Below are 16,564 nucleotides of genomic sequence, written 5' to 3'. Positions count from 1 at the left end.
TAATACTTAAGTTATCAATCTTTCTTTCTAATTTATTAAAAAAGAGATACCTTTCTTTGTAATTGTTGGGTGCATATATGTTAAAGAAGTAAAACATTTTATCATTATATTTTACTCTAAGGATGATCAGTCTACCCTCATCATCATTATATTTGCACTCAATATCGTTGGGATCAAACCCTGATTTAAAAAATATTGAGACGCCTCTACTTTTCGTCGTTCCAAAACTATGATACGATGCGCCTTTCCACAACGTCTTATTATAGTTTACAACATTTTTATCAAGATGCGTTTCTTGTAGAAAAACAATGTCGAACTTTTGGTCATCTAACCAATTGAATATCTTCTTCCTTTTATACTTTTCTCTAATACCTCTAACATTTAGAGATATTAAATGTAGAGAATTATTTATATTTTTTTGTTTTTTCATTCAATATATATGCATATATACAGAATACCTCCTTATATACCCATTGGATGACCAAACACATATAATACAAAAAATTAACAAACACGCATGTGTTTCTTTCGATATTTTTGTTAAACACCATCATTTTTTTGGGTTTTTTAAAATTATTTAATAAATTAAAAATGTTAAAGTTAAAACAATGTCAACCATATAGTATCGGTAGAACCAGACAAGCAATTTTAACTTACAGAGTCGGATTTCTTGTCCTTTTTTCCTGCGTTTTTTTCTCCACTTTCAGTATTATTGTTTATGTTATATTATGATAGTGACAAATAAAGTATTTACAGAAGATATATCTGAAATCGCCATAAGTGGATTTATCCATTTTTTTCAAAATGCGCCTGTAAGTAGTGAATTAATTAATCGTAAGATACATTTCAGGACCTATAAAATTTAGATTGGGAACTGTTAATACTAAATAATAAATGTAGATGATAAATAGAAATTATGAAACAATATCTATGATTATTTAACAATACATTTACCGTTGTCAATCAATTTAAATTTACTGTAGCATTAAAGTAGATTTATACTTAAACCTCTCCAAGTAAAATTGGATATTCAAGTTAACCCTCTGATGATTGGATGTTTCAACAAACATTTGAAGGTTGTTTACAAGAATTATATCAAGTTTAGAAATGTCTTCAATTTGTTTAAATCTTTAGAAACCAATGTCCCATAAACTTATCAAATCCGACATCAATAATAACACGCAGACAACCACAATTGATACGATCGCATCCCGCAAATCCTAAAATTAACGCACCAAATATCAAATATCTCTAAACTTCAGAATTAGTCACGTGGAATCTATTGAAATTATAATGTCTGCGTTTTGTATAAAGCACATACCAAAGTTATAGATCTTAATTCGTGTGCAATGTAACTTTAAATGTAAAGAATACACATCGACCTCGTTTCCTTTCATCGATATTCGATATAAACCAAAGAAACTGTAGGATTATATTTAAAATGTTTACGTCAAGAGTTAATTTGAAGGCTATAAAGATAATTAACCAAGACCTTGTTCGATCCATAACAAGTGTTGGTATTTGATGTGTCGAAATTAGTTACACTTGTCTGTTAGGTGTTTAGAATTCCGTAATTGAATCACTTTAGTTCATTGCTGGCATGACATGTAGGCCTAATGTATCTCTGCATAGGCTGTGGACTCACACACGAGTCAAAATAATAACAGTTTGACCTATTCAGCAGTTACTTTCAACCAGATTGTGTTTATGAACTTCATCCGAAAAACGAATAAACTATGGGAATTTTGTTCAGATTTAGAGTAGATAGTTTCTGGTTTTGTTTAACTTGTGCTTCAACATGCTTGAAGGCATATTTGGAAGATTCGATGAAAAATTTTTACATTTGAAAATAAAGATGTTTAGGCCGAAAACGTTTCAATTGTTCCTATTCATTTATTGGTTCTTTACTCTTATCTCCTAGTCCCATGATCGATTACTAATTCAGAGCTACTTCTTGCTTTAAAAGAAGCCCACTAAAATCTATATACAGTAGTAAGATTGGATGAAAAATGTCTACATTTGAAAATAAAGATATTTAGGCCTACAACGTTTGTTCCTATTCGTTTAATAGATCTTTACTCTAGTATCTCCTAGTCCCTTGATCGATTACTAATTCCTTAGAGCTACTTCTTGCTTTAAAAGAAGCCCGCTAAAATCTATAGTAAGATTACCTTACTCAACAATATGTCATCTGAGAAAATATCACAATCTCGAGAGACGTGTTTTATTGACAGGTCACGTCAAAAGACTCTTCTCGTATTGTTCTCATTCGGTGCAGTTTTAATAGTTAAACAAGCGCGTGTAAGTTGTCCTATTCATCCATAATCCACCTTAAAAAGTGCCTAAACGCACAACAATGCATGATAGATTTCATGGCTTTCCAAAACTATTGTTTTCAGCTTTTAGCTTAAAATATACCTTGTTTTAAGAAAAAAGATCGTAATGTGCACTCTCGTAAAATGGTCAACATTCTATGAACGATTTAACAGTGGGCCTAATCTTTAGCTTTAAAGTCTAAAAACTTTATAACATCCTTGCATTAGAACAATTAACTATTAAGTAAGTGAGATTGAAGCTATTAGCATTTTTGTTAATTTGAAACAGAACTAAAAGGACTATTGAGCCACAATTAGGTCTACACATACGGTAATCAATGTTTCGAAGTTTCAAAACAAATTAATGTGACAATTTGTTACCGTATCATTTATGCCGGTGCCATGAGAGTGAGCCCTAAAATGAAATGTGCCAATTTGTTACCGTGTCATTTATGCCGGTGCCATGAGAGTGAGCCCTAAAATGAAATGTGCCAATTGTTAGCACCATATATCCTCCGCTGGTGCAATAGATGTGATACCCCAAATTTACTTTCATAAAATAAGATGGAACTGATTGGTTTGCTGTGTAAACTCTATAAATTAGACAGCGTAATATATTAGTTGGGTTTTACATTTTTTACATTGTGTCACTTTGTCCAAAGTTCAAAGGTTGCGGCAAATTACAGAAAAAGTGACAATGTAATAGGCCTACAATAAAATAATCAGAAAGCTAAATCAAACGATAAAGTAAACCAGCCAGAAAAAATATTTCAAGCTTATTTATATTTTAATAAAAACAAATCAAAATGTATTTTTTTCGAGTAGTGTTGATGGTCACATTATTTAATTTAGCAAGTTTTTTCGGGCATTCGTTTTTAAAGAGTGAGGTAGACTCATATTAATGCATGACTATGGTCATGATGACGTTCATATAGATCTTAAATTTAGCAAATCAATACGGCTCTTAATAACTATTTAGTGCTATTCTGTTTTTCTCTTGTTAATAGCCGTATTGTTTACACATTTAAAAAGACATTCAGGGTTAACTTTGATCTTTGGTAGGGCTTTTAGTACCAGTACTAGAATTCCGGTCGATCTAAGCATGTTCCGCTCTGATCTAAGTTACTTCGGATTGACTTTCTATAGGTATTGTTTTCACGAAAAGGGGATTTGGATGATCAAGTTTTTATCTTGAATAAAAGCATTTAGATCACTTAGCGGTATTCTTGTCAATTTGCACCAGAGTTTGGTTAATTTTTCTATGTTGCGCCTCACTGAAGCAAACGGAATCCGTTTTGTTCCTGTTGATCAAAGAGTACCGCTGGCCATAATGGCATTAGTGACTTACTGGTCATTTGTTGAATCTATAGTTCTCGCTATTTTCTACTATAGTTTAACCATGGAGGTATAAAAATAGATACCTTCATGGTTTAACTAATTCCTGGCTAGTAAATTGCATTGCTATGCACACCACATTACGGCACTGTTTCTTTGATCATTGATGCTTCTTCTTTTCATTAAGTTTCTTTGATGTATGATTAAGTTCACTTTTTCGTTTTGCTCACTTACGTTTGTGTGTCTGAATACAAGGAATCGTACACAGATCTTAAAATAAGATGTTTTCTTGTGTGCGTGGAAAATAATTTGAATTGATTTACAAATTGTTGTGTATTGCAGTAACATGCAGAAAACTCTTGTTTAATTTGTTTTAATTATTTTTGGTCCAACAATTAAGGTACTAACTAATCCCTCACAAGTTCTATTTACATTTGAGATGAACGTAATAATGTTATTTACATTAAAAGGAATCTAGGCCGGCTTTATGATGGACGGAGCAGTGAAGCGGCAATCACTCGAAACAGATCGGTGGTATCATGAAGTCAACCCATGCACGTTGAACCTGACAGCAAAATCTACTCCAAGAAATCGCCTAAGGTTCTTTAATTCAACGTGATGGTATAGTCCCCCCTTTTTTTTTTATTAATTGAGAACGAAACACTACTATAAATGTACAGTTTTTCGGTATAAAGTTCAAATGTTAACCACGTAGATGGCTATGGCATTTTGCTCCAAAGGATGTAGTAGTCCATATATCGATATTTACATTTACAACTGGAGTCACACAGATTTTAACCCAAAACAGCCCCCATGGCAGAGCGTTTATTGGAAATGAATCCACTTAAAAAACAGTAAAAATACGACACGGATAACTTCATAATCTCTCGAGACATATTCATGAAAAATAAATAGATAGCTTAATCATTTGAAGTCTAGCCTTATTAATTAAACACTGTATCGCAATTTAGTGGTACATGTCTCATCTATCTTATATTGTATTATGATCCAACTGATGTGATTTAAATGTAATTAAACTGTGTATTAAATTATAAACTCAAATCAAGGAAGAAGTCCGGTTTCCGGTGGCTGGCAACCGTCTGAGAAATTGCCAAAATGAGGGCGTTTTGCACTTTTTGAATTACTACCTTATATGTCGTCGGGATTGAAGTTTAACGATACAAAGGTCAAATGGTTAATCAAGAATATGTCAAGAATATGGTATTACTAACTTTAGGTTAATAACACCTCACTAATTTCGAACAATGATGACCCCTGTATTAAGAACCATATGGCTACTGGGACAACATAGCTGAAATGAATTGCAGCTTAAGAATGTTTAACGTAAGGAAATACTGCGACCACATTCGAATTTTTTTAAAGTTTCAAAAATATCTGCAACGTTTAAAAACAACAGTTATTAAATTAATTTATACGCAATTTCATAAATGCCTGTCGAAACTGGACGAAAACAAACAGTAAAATAACAAGCATTTTACCTTTTAAAATAATGTTTTTTGTTATTTTATTTATATTTTCTCTTCCTTTGACCTCAAATGACTTCTTTGACTTTGTTTGATTCTAAGCAAATATGAAAGCAAAGAGTAAATATGACAAACGTTGAACTCGACGTAATAATTCTTCCAACAATCATGTAATATGTAATAGAATATGTTTATGAAATATATTCTAATTGACATCTATAGTTGAATGTACGAGTGTATACCCGAGGGTTGTAATATATGCCAATCATTTCAAACCACGCCCACTTTATTATACCAACATTTACATGTTTTCAGTTGTAGTGGAGTAATTCAATCCTTGGAGAGTGCGGTTCTTGACTGGGTCTCCCTCCCCGGAGAAATTCTCTCAACCAAGCGTACCAAAGCTTGTCTCATACCACCTATGGGACCTAAAACTCACAATGCTTTCTGTTAGTCAAATAGCTCTAGGTTTTTAAATAAGAAATATACCTGTTTGTTCACTAAAATTACCATGATCGTTGAGAAATCATGAACTTGTGACTTTAAACGTTTGTAATTATTTACTTTTAAAGATATAAAACAAACAAAATGTTAAATGAAGTTGTTTTGTTTGCTTATGATGATTGATTGACATGTAGTAATTCTTGAAACAATTGAATTTGGATTCGAATATTCTATTCATAATATTTTATCTTTTTGTCTGTGAAGATTATTCTAAAATTGCACAAAAAAACATGGAAATTTTTTAATTTTACAGTTTCTATAAAATATCTTAATTCTTCAATACTTTTTCCTAATTAATACATCATTATACTGAAATATATTATAGATAACGCAATAGACACAAAATATCATCTTGATGATAACAGAGAATAAGGCGGATATGTAGGACTTACAGACAAACTAATGATATTATAAGATCCAGTCAACTCAACTAACCGGAGATAATTATTATAAATAGACCGTATAACTTTCTTTTCTTTTTGTAATTTCATTTTTTAGAAATGTGTTGAATGTTTCTTCACGTCTGTTCTTGAAGTTAGGCTATAAGAATATGTTATGACATAATGGCAATATATTATTATTATTATTATTATTATTATTATTATTATTATTATTATTCGGATGAAATCTTAAATTGTAAGAAGAACACAATATATAGGCTTAGGCCTAATGATAAATTTTTAGAAAGGTAACGGTTTATGGTTTTGATTTAGTAAAGGTTATATAAATTATAACTAACTAAAATTAATTCTAAAGAGAGTATCCATTCTTTCTTTCTTTATTTATTTACTCGTAAACATAAATTATAAACATTGTAACATACAATAATAATAATTATATCAAGGGAAGGGCTAAAAAGTAGTTAAACCTTATCAAATTCAACCCCTAAACATTTAAATATACATAGTTATATAAATAAATTAGGGCTACCTTTCTAAAAAATGAATATAGGCCTACATAAAACACTTTCTCTTCAAATCTACAGTATAATTCTCTTATGAAATAAAATAAATATCCTAAACAAATAAATAGTATGTTTTCAACAGAGAAAAGAGGAATCGGAAATATACATTCAAAATAGATTGGTATTAATACACCACTTGTAAATGATGCATACCCATGCTTTTATAATTAACTAGATAGCATGAAAATAAATAAACAATATATTGGCAGTGTCATTATTGGTGTGTTATTGATGTTGAATAAATACCCAGCATGCTAACAGCAAGACACCAAAATGGTTCTCTATTCATAAACCTGTCAATCTGATCAATATAAACGAGCTATCCAAAAATCCATATCAAATGAAAGCATATTTATGATTGGCAAGTAACAGCCAATGATCGCACGAGGTGCTGTTTTTCCCCCATCCAGTTGATCCGGTTGTTATAGTTCACGAGGAAAGGATGTAAGCAATTCTTTTTAGTTCATCTACTCAATACGCACGCATCTTAAAAGCACTGAAAATCCAAATTTACAATTTATGTATATTACGTCATTAATATTATTGACTGTAATCCTTTAGATGTCAGCATCCAGGAAACCTCTAGACCTACACATAATTAAACAAAAATGAAAATTATATTTAAAAAAATGAAAATCTTACTGACCACTCAGCGCGCCATCTATAATAATAATGACAACATGTGTGAATGTGAGATTCTAATTAAAAAAGTGTTTATCAATTGTTGATCGCGCCTAGTAAAAATGGTGCATCATCAAAACACAAATAAGGACTGTCTCGAACCAATGATCATTATTTTATCGTCTGCCCACACGCGTACCAGAACAAAAACACCCTTATTAAAAGTCGAGTAAAACATTATTTACCTTGGCTTAATAAGAAACCAATCGGACTAAACGGTCTGATAATGATTACCATCTTGTTAAAAATGCGTTTGTAAATTAGGATTCGATGAATTGTGATTGCTCTAAGCTCAAGTACTAATTGGATGTCAGGCGAAACATAGATAGATATTGTTTGCAAAGATTGCTCTGTTTTTATGTTTCAACCTTGAGGCGATGATGAGCTCGTGCTATTGATAATTAAAGATGGTTTTACTTATTTACAATAACGCACCAGATGAAAGTACTAGATACAGTACAAACCAGGGGACACTTTCTGAACCCTACAGTGTCCCCTTGGCAGGGATGTCCCCATAATAAAAAAATATATATACTAAAGATGTATTATCCCCCAAAAACATGAAAAACGAACATTAATTAGGCCTAAATCAGACTTTCAATAGGTTATTTTGTTTTAATAAGGTTAATCACGAAAAAATGTTTTCACTTATAAAATGACATAATAAATTGTTAAATTCAACCAAAAATTTGACCACTTTTTGCTTTAAATTACAGTTTTTTCAGATAAATAAATTAATTTTTGGTCAAAGTGGATAACTATTAAGTTACATTAAAATGGAATATTCAACAAAAACAAATTTAAAAAATTACTTTTCAGGGGGGACAATGCATCTTTAATATCAAACCCATTTTCACATATGATTGGTCACGCGCGGGATAGTAAAAGTAGCAGACGATCGCGAATAGATAATTATTTTGCAATGATATCGATTGACCCATTTTCTAACACATTACCAAACAACTGGCGTTACGAATTTCTTTAATTGTTCCTAAATTTGTTTGCCAGTATATCCAAGTTGAACGTATCTAATCAAATTATTAAGTTCACTTACTTCTCTATCGAATGGTTTGTATTTTAATGTATGTGCCATCAAATTATCTCATTGTTCTGTGAGTATTTGAAGAACAATTTTAAAGAGAATCGGAATCTGAGACATATAATTTTATTAGCTATGATGGCATATTTGTATGCATAGAGCTATATAGGTATTTGTATAACAATAGGAATTGGGTTAAATCAGGAAAAAGTGAGATACGGTACTTCCCTGGTTAAATATAGTAGGCCTACATGTAATTAAAGTAAGGTGTGAAAATGGTAAATGATAAAATGTATAATAGGTCTATATCATGCTCTATGCGCCTGTTAGAGTACGGTACACTTAACACTATTTTATGTACACGCCTTGTCTTTGTATATAGGTATAGAGATGTAGCATTGTTAAGTTTCTGTTGTGTGTTCTAAATTAACGAATACAGTTTAAGTGTAAATTATGAACCAGTTATCATTGTATAAGTTTACACTAATCACATTTAGGAATTTATTTCCACAGTATATTAAATCAATAATTTAATTAATTTAATTAATTCGTTATTCACCTAGGCCAAATCACCTATCAAAAGCCTAGGCAGTTAGCCGGTTTCAATTCGTCATAATGTGGTTGTTGTGTACCATAGTATGCTGTTATCTTCAACGTAAATTACGGTAATGTTCCTAATAATAAATTAATTTAATTTAGAAGAATTAATAATAATAAATATTTCGTTACATTTTTTAGGTTTTAAACTATAAATTCAATTTCAATTTGACGAATTTAAAAAGTATTTTGATCGACGATTTTGAAAAAAATAGGCCTATGCTACATTTAAATTCTTTTCAATTTTAATAATTGTTTGAGGTAAAATTTATTATATAATATGCTTTTAAATATATAGGCCTAAGTTCAGTGGGAGTATTATACTACTGCATTATTTACTAAAATTATAAGTTACTCAAATCACACAGTGCTTAAGTTTTGAACGAATAATTTAATAATAAAAATTGTTCTGATATTGCCATAGCGAGAGTTATTGTACGTAATTAATTTAATTGGTTTCCCATTTTTGTGGTAATAATTAATTATGATATTCTAAAGATAGTTCTTAACCTTAGACTGATCATACAACCGTGATAAATAGGGTTGACGTATGACAATAATGGCTGCCAAGAAATATATACAGAGGAGCAGTTGAAATAACAGCAATCGCGCAGCGTTTCATAACTCTGTAAACCCGTTGGTAGCTGTCAGTCAAGTTACTCTCTCATTCATAATGCGATTAACACACATCTTTTGAAACATTAATCGTAAAATGCTTGTCATATTTACCTAATGAATTGGACACATTTGCATTGTTAGCCTGTGAAATTGGCAACTTCTTGCTTGTAATCCTGTTGGACCTAATCAACCATGCTTCATTCGCTTGTCAACCGTAGGGCAGGCTATCGGCAAAGGGTATCTGTAGCCTAGAATATCTTAACCATACACATACACCCTTATTCCTAACATTGATATTAATAATTATTTCCAATACAAAAGAACTGCATACAAAAACAAAAAGCTAAATATACTTAAAATATTAAATATTGATATTGTGCTGTATCGGTTTCAGCTAATTTATAGGCCTAATCGAATAGTACAAGGACTAACTTTAAACTTGGTTGTGAGTGTTCAATAATAATTATTATCATATTCACTTCAATTATTATTTTTGAAAACTGCACTAGCGTAAAATAGCACAGTTAAAAAAAAAAGGATGTTATGAAAACGTGCCTATTTCTAATACTGTAGTAAACACAATTTTATATAGACAGTAATTTAAAAATTCATAGAAATACGCACATTGGTTACCGACGTACGAATACGCACATTAGTTAAAAATACGCACATTAGTTAAGAATACGCACATTAGTTAAGAATACGCACATTGGTTAAGAATACGCACACTAGTTAAGAATACGCACATTGGTTAAGAATACGCACACTAGTTAAGAATACGCACATTAGTTAAGAATATGCACATAAGCAGCCTCACTCTGACTATGATTTGGAATTAACGAATTCGTGAACAATTTTATGAAAAACTCAAGATTTTATTGTTGAACAATAGTACGTTTCCATGCCTATGGGGTTACATGTAAAATATAAATTACACAAAGAAACAGCACGGAGCTATTCAATAAAAGTTGTTCTTACTTGTAAATATATAAAGGAGCGTTGTTTTCAAATTAAACGCATGAAAGGCAAACTGGTATCAGTGTAACAACTATATTCTAAACCTGACATAAGATTGACACTCCATACTAGTATCATATCAACTGTGTTATGAAATTCTCATGATATATCTGTAGTCCTTCAGTTCCTATTCTTTGACATTGAATGGTAATATTTTTACCCTTTGAGTGGTTTTTGTTCGTCTTCTTGAGTGACACAACTATTATATTTGTTATGATCATGCCGTTGTTGTCTTGTCAGAAATTAAACTACGATTTGAAAGAATTATGATTCATTTTGAATATTAAAACGCATAGAATATTATTACCGAGTTTTTATTATTATTTTTAGTAAGACATTCAACGTCAGTTTTGTGCTAAATTAATTATTATCAGTTAAAAAATAGGACTAAATTACAGATAATAGTAATAGACGGTCTATTTATTATTGCAATCAGAATCGTCACAAAGTAAAATAAATTAGAATGTTAAAAACCCATGTTTCGGTATCAGTTGGGAAGATAATATTAATACTATTACATTCTATCATCTCTTTGTCAAGTCGTTGTAGTTACTGCCTTAGCTGCCATCAAAAAACAGTGTTAAGCCTCTACTACAAAAACGTAGTATTTTGTCTGTGTTTTTGACGAGGATTACCTCCATAATACAGGGCATGCTCTGCATGAGACCCACGCGTACCGTGGGTTCCCTGCTTGGTAGATCAATGGGTGAACGAATATAGCAATTAGCAAACAAAACCCCTCACCCTGATAAAGAAAGGGCGTAACGCAAAGCCACATTCCAATTTGCATTTTAAGGGGAAAAACTTGTTTACAAGTAAAATCTGACTTGTCCGTATTTCAATACTTTTTTGTTTACCAAGAATCACAAAATTATTACTTATCAAAGCAATAATCGTCACAATGATTCTACTATACACCAACGTTTTCCATCGCTCTTGATTGTCATTTTGAATAGACTAGCCCGTATCAGTCGGGAATCACGAGTAAGATGTGATGTGGTTTTTCAAGCAAAATCGAAATACGTTAGCTATCTTACTGTAACAATTTCCTTAATTAACACCGATGTTTCGTTCAAAACGTTTACAAATGCGTTAGAATAAATCTTAGTTTGCTAATTAGGATAAATAATGATGGATTATTGTTAGCTAATTTGTTTTGTTAACAATTGGCGGCAGCGTGACGAGTCGAATGTATTTCGTCTGTTGCCTGCCCATAATAAGGTTTTGTTTATTTTGCCTATGTTTTACTATTATTAGTGTACGGTTTTCATTCATTCAAATTGTCGAGTAGAATGTTAAGTTATTTATTGGTATAGCTTTTGTGCGATATGTGTTTTAGATATATCTAACCGGACAACCACGTGGTCTATCTAAACAGGATAAATTCTATGCGATTCAACCGGACAAAATAGTATACCACGTTGTAGGCCTATAATGGTAGTCTGTATTTCAGACGAGTCAATCTAGTCTGATTTTTTTTTGCATTAATTTGATGTGTTTGTTGGGATATTTGTAGTTAACCAATGCTTGAACAGAGAGGCAGGTGGCAGCTTTTTCTTTCTTTTACTGGGCCTTGCTTTAAATTTATATTATGAAACACCAGACGTTTATGCTTCACCCTGCCGGGCTTCTTGTTGAATTCAAATCCCCAATGGTCATTACAAACACGAAGAAAACAATTATCGAAAAAAATACAAATCAAATGGCGTGGTCAGATGGCGGCCTAGATGTTTAACAAGTAACTGACCAATTATTCCGCCTTAGGCAATTGTTATGGTCGCTAATAACCAATTTAGGCTATGCAAATGCTCGTCTAAATCTGTCCAAACATAGTCTGTATGCTTGGTCCAAATTAGAACACCAGAATATTCGTGGTTTTAATTTGTACTAAACAACATAATCAAGAAATCATGTCACGCGAAGATGGCCTACTTTAAACAAGACAAGGGAAGTTTTCATTTCGTTAGGAAATTATAAATATGTTTATTCTGCTTTCTTAAACAATATTATGGAAACATTACTTGGTAATTGTGGTTGATATTATGAACTACTTTTGATTCATTCAATCAAATTGAAAGAGGACTTTTTATTAGGGAAATTGTTAATTTTTAAATGAAAAAAAAAAGACTTTTGTTAGTATGTCCCCGAATTACCTTTCAAGTTAGTTGTCAATCACTGTTTAAAATAAACAGATTGTGGGCTGGATGTTTTTCAAGTGTGTGAAGCACTTGAGCTAAGGTAAACACTGATTGAAACAGGGATAACGAAACAACTTCCGTTTCGAATTGTATTATGCTTGTTCTTATTTCCAAATCGCCTGCCAAAACACGCGAACTCCGCTTCCTTTCTATTCACTCAACTGATTTGGCAGCTTTTGTTGCGGGTAACGGATCATTTTCTAGGCTGCTCAATCCACCGCCGGCTGGGACGAGTGCCTACTAGGTCTCCCTGAGGCAATCATACAAAACTTGAAGATGTTATGATCATTTTTTGCCATTTATTTGAAAAACGTATATAGTTTCAAGTCATTCTTTGTGTTGTTGCTGAATACGAATAAATAAATATTATTCGTACTCATCGGAAGCCGTCACAGACCATATATTGGGGTCAAAATCCGCGATTAAACGCTACTAAATAATCCATTAAATTTGTTAAACTTCCGAATAAAAATATCTTTGAGAGAACGTAAAGGGTGTATAATGGATTTGACGTTTAAGTATAATGGACAGCCCGAGCGTACGCATGAAATACGTCTAATTATTTAGTATTGTTTTATTATCAACCGTAGCGTAATGTGTACCAACAATTAATTGTTTTATATGTATACACAGTTGGTTAGAAAAATACAGAAAATTGAATAAAATTATATTGTTGGATTGTTAGCTCATGGACCTATAATAGGTAGGCCTACATGGTTAGCCAGCCCTACTTTTATTTTATGTCCGCTTATAGGCGACATAACATTGGTAATGAATAATCTAGATTTTGAAAAGACTCAAAAGATAACATTATTAGCACGTGCTTATGTTTTAAACTTAACTATAAGTAAGATGTGTGTAGCAAGTTGTTTTTTTCATTTAAATACACGGTTTTTATTTTGGATTTATCTAATTACAAATATTTTAATATTTACTCGTAATCTTAAATTCATTAATATAAGATTAAGACTAAATTAGAAGAAGAAATTATAATGTCTCATTAATCACCGCTTTTATAGTTCCAAAATTAAGCAACATTTAAAAATGTAGAAATATAATTAAAGTATAGCTATGGAAAGAATATTTAAATATTTAAGCCTATGCTTTAATTCAAACTAATAGGCCTAGTTACAATTATTGCTTTTAAAGTTCCGTGCAAGCAATAGTTGAAAAGTTGCCGAACCCGTCAAAGACGATCAAAATTTAATTTCCCGTTCATCGCAGCACCGGAAACTCAGTTTAGGAGAAGTTCGTATTATCTGTAAATAATAATCTCCCTTTTCATTACTGGTGATAAGTTGTAAGCTTTATAATGGTGTCCAGTGACAGGGAATATTACAAGTATTTTCATCATTATCGGTGTTTTCTACAATTTCGGTAATCATAAGTTGCAACAAGCCCTGCGGCCACCCTCTAAAACGGGGTTGTCTTTCTTTAATTAAAGCCTGTTGGAGTGCATCCATCTGGTTTGTGTACATCTCGAGCGACCCATGTCCTTCCTTATTTGCGCAACCGCTGCTTAGTTCATGTTAATATCAACGTCTATCAGTTTCCTACGAATTCATCAACAATTAATTTAAAGCTTTATACATTTCAATGAAATAACAATTTTACTAAAATACCAACCACGTATGTGTTGTATCTCCACATTGGAATTATCTATTCAGTGTCATAGGCAAATTGTATAACACAGTGTCACATGTATGACACATAGTGTTATACGTGTATTATGTAAAAGCAATGCTATGATTGATAGAATCTGCCTAGGCTACTGAACAAAATATAGATCAGTACCTGTACAGAGAATAGGCTAACAATAAACTGGTTAAAATACAGTGTAAAGAATCATTGCATATGGAAAGATGTTTTCAATAGTATTGTAATTTTTATGAATAAACCTACTAAGCGGAAACATAATAGATGTCAAATAATACATCTAATGGAATAAGACATTAACATTTCGTTTATTGTAGTTAAAACAGGCATTAGGCTATCTTTACATTAGATTCACTACTTAAACAAACTTGATTTAAACGTCCATAACTAAATTGTTACATTACGCTAAAATTAATGTACCCTATTATCGTACAACAAATAATATTAACAAAATTGTTTCAGATTAGACGGTGAGTTTACCATCAATGAATGGTTAAAATTGAGATAACTTCAACAATAATGAAGTCATTAGACAGCTATATTATAAAGAGATATAAAAGTTCTCAAATGATTTTTATTGTAAGATAAATGTATTTATAGACAGTTTATATGCATATTTATTGCTGAATGAGTTCTTAAACAAGACACCTCAAGTGTCGTTAATGCAGGAAACCTATTAATGTACATTAGGTGATGTGCTATTTCAATGTCTTCGTTACACTAAAACACTTCACACTTTACTGTAATGTAACCGACAACAATAGCAAATCTGACGATATGTTTTCTTTGTTAATAATGTTACTCTTCATTTAAGACACTTTGGTTGGTATGATCTAACAGAATATTGATGATGGAAGTATTTTGGCAATGCCTTCTCTAATTGTATTGTTCTGTAAAACCTAAACATCTTCTAACAATACCGTAAAGAGGGAGGCTTCTTTTCGGGATGGGCTTCTTTTCGAAATGAGGGCTTCTTTTTGCGGTTTTACAGTATTAAATTTGTTAAAATTTAGCAATGCGTTTGCCGGAATAATCTTCGAGTATATGTCGGTTAATCAAGCACTAGAATTATAAGATACCAAATAAAGTACCAACTTTTGTCGTTCCTTGCTATCTCCTGGTTACTTATAGCAAGCACTAAATGTAGATAATTTATTATGGTTGATTTATGGATATTTCTTGTCAATTGTGTCATAAATTTACGGTAGAGGAAAAAACTCGTCATAAAAAATGTATGCATCTCTGTTGTACGGTATATCATCAACCTCCTGATCATGTTTCCCAATCGGAAATCTGATTGGGGAAAAAACGCGCTACTGCACGCGTGCGTTATGCTACTGGCGTACTGGCTTCTGATTTAAATGCTGTTGTCGTACGCACAATTTTCTCGTATAATATTAACTGACAAAGTCATGTGAGGAGACAGTACCTTCTTTCATCGCCTTTGGTGAATCGTTCATCATGATATTTTACCGAATAATGCAAAAGTCGATAAAACAAATACTCTCAAAGTATAGATCGTTATCTAAAGAATTTGTCTAAATTACAGCGCGATTTCTTCTTGAAAATCGATGTTTTAATTTAACCAAAGATGCAGCGATGATACCTGAATATATTCTATTAAATCATGCGATATATGAGTGGCATTTCAATTAATCTCGCGCTACGACATTACTTTTGTCTCATTCTATCTTTCTATTGAATTTCAATTAAATATCAAATTGTTTATGTTATTAACAAAGCACCGATGATAGCAAAACATTTTTTACGTAATTAAGAAATCATTACAAAATAAAATATTGTCTAAAAATATCTTTGTACGAAATGTCTGATATACATCGTCATACTGATGCGCGCGAAGTCTTGATGGTGACGTTCATTTTGATATTGGAATGATTGTGACTATGATAACGGAGAAGTGATTATTGATGATGATGATGATGATGACGAGGATGATAAAAATAAAAATGTTTTACGTATAACGATATAACATAACTTAATTTAGCAGTGTTGATTTTTAATATCACCAATTCATAATGGATGTAAATTAATGTAATGTCAATGAAACTGCTGTCATGGGTCACGAGTTATAATTATCTTGGTATGATGACGTGACTCTTGCTCAATCAATGATCTGGATTTTAGATCTGCTGCTG

The sequence above is a fragment of the Antedon mediterranea genome, chromosome 10, assembly GCF_964355755.1.
Source record: "Antedon mediterranea chromosome 10, ecAntMedi1.1, whole genome shotgun sequence".
Taxonomy (NCBI): Eukaryota; Metazoa; Echinodermata; class Crinoidea; order Comatulida; family Antedonidae; genus Antedon; species Antedon mediterranea.
This window is presented reverse-complemented; position numbering follows the sequence as displayed.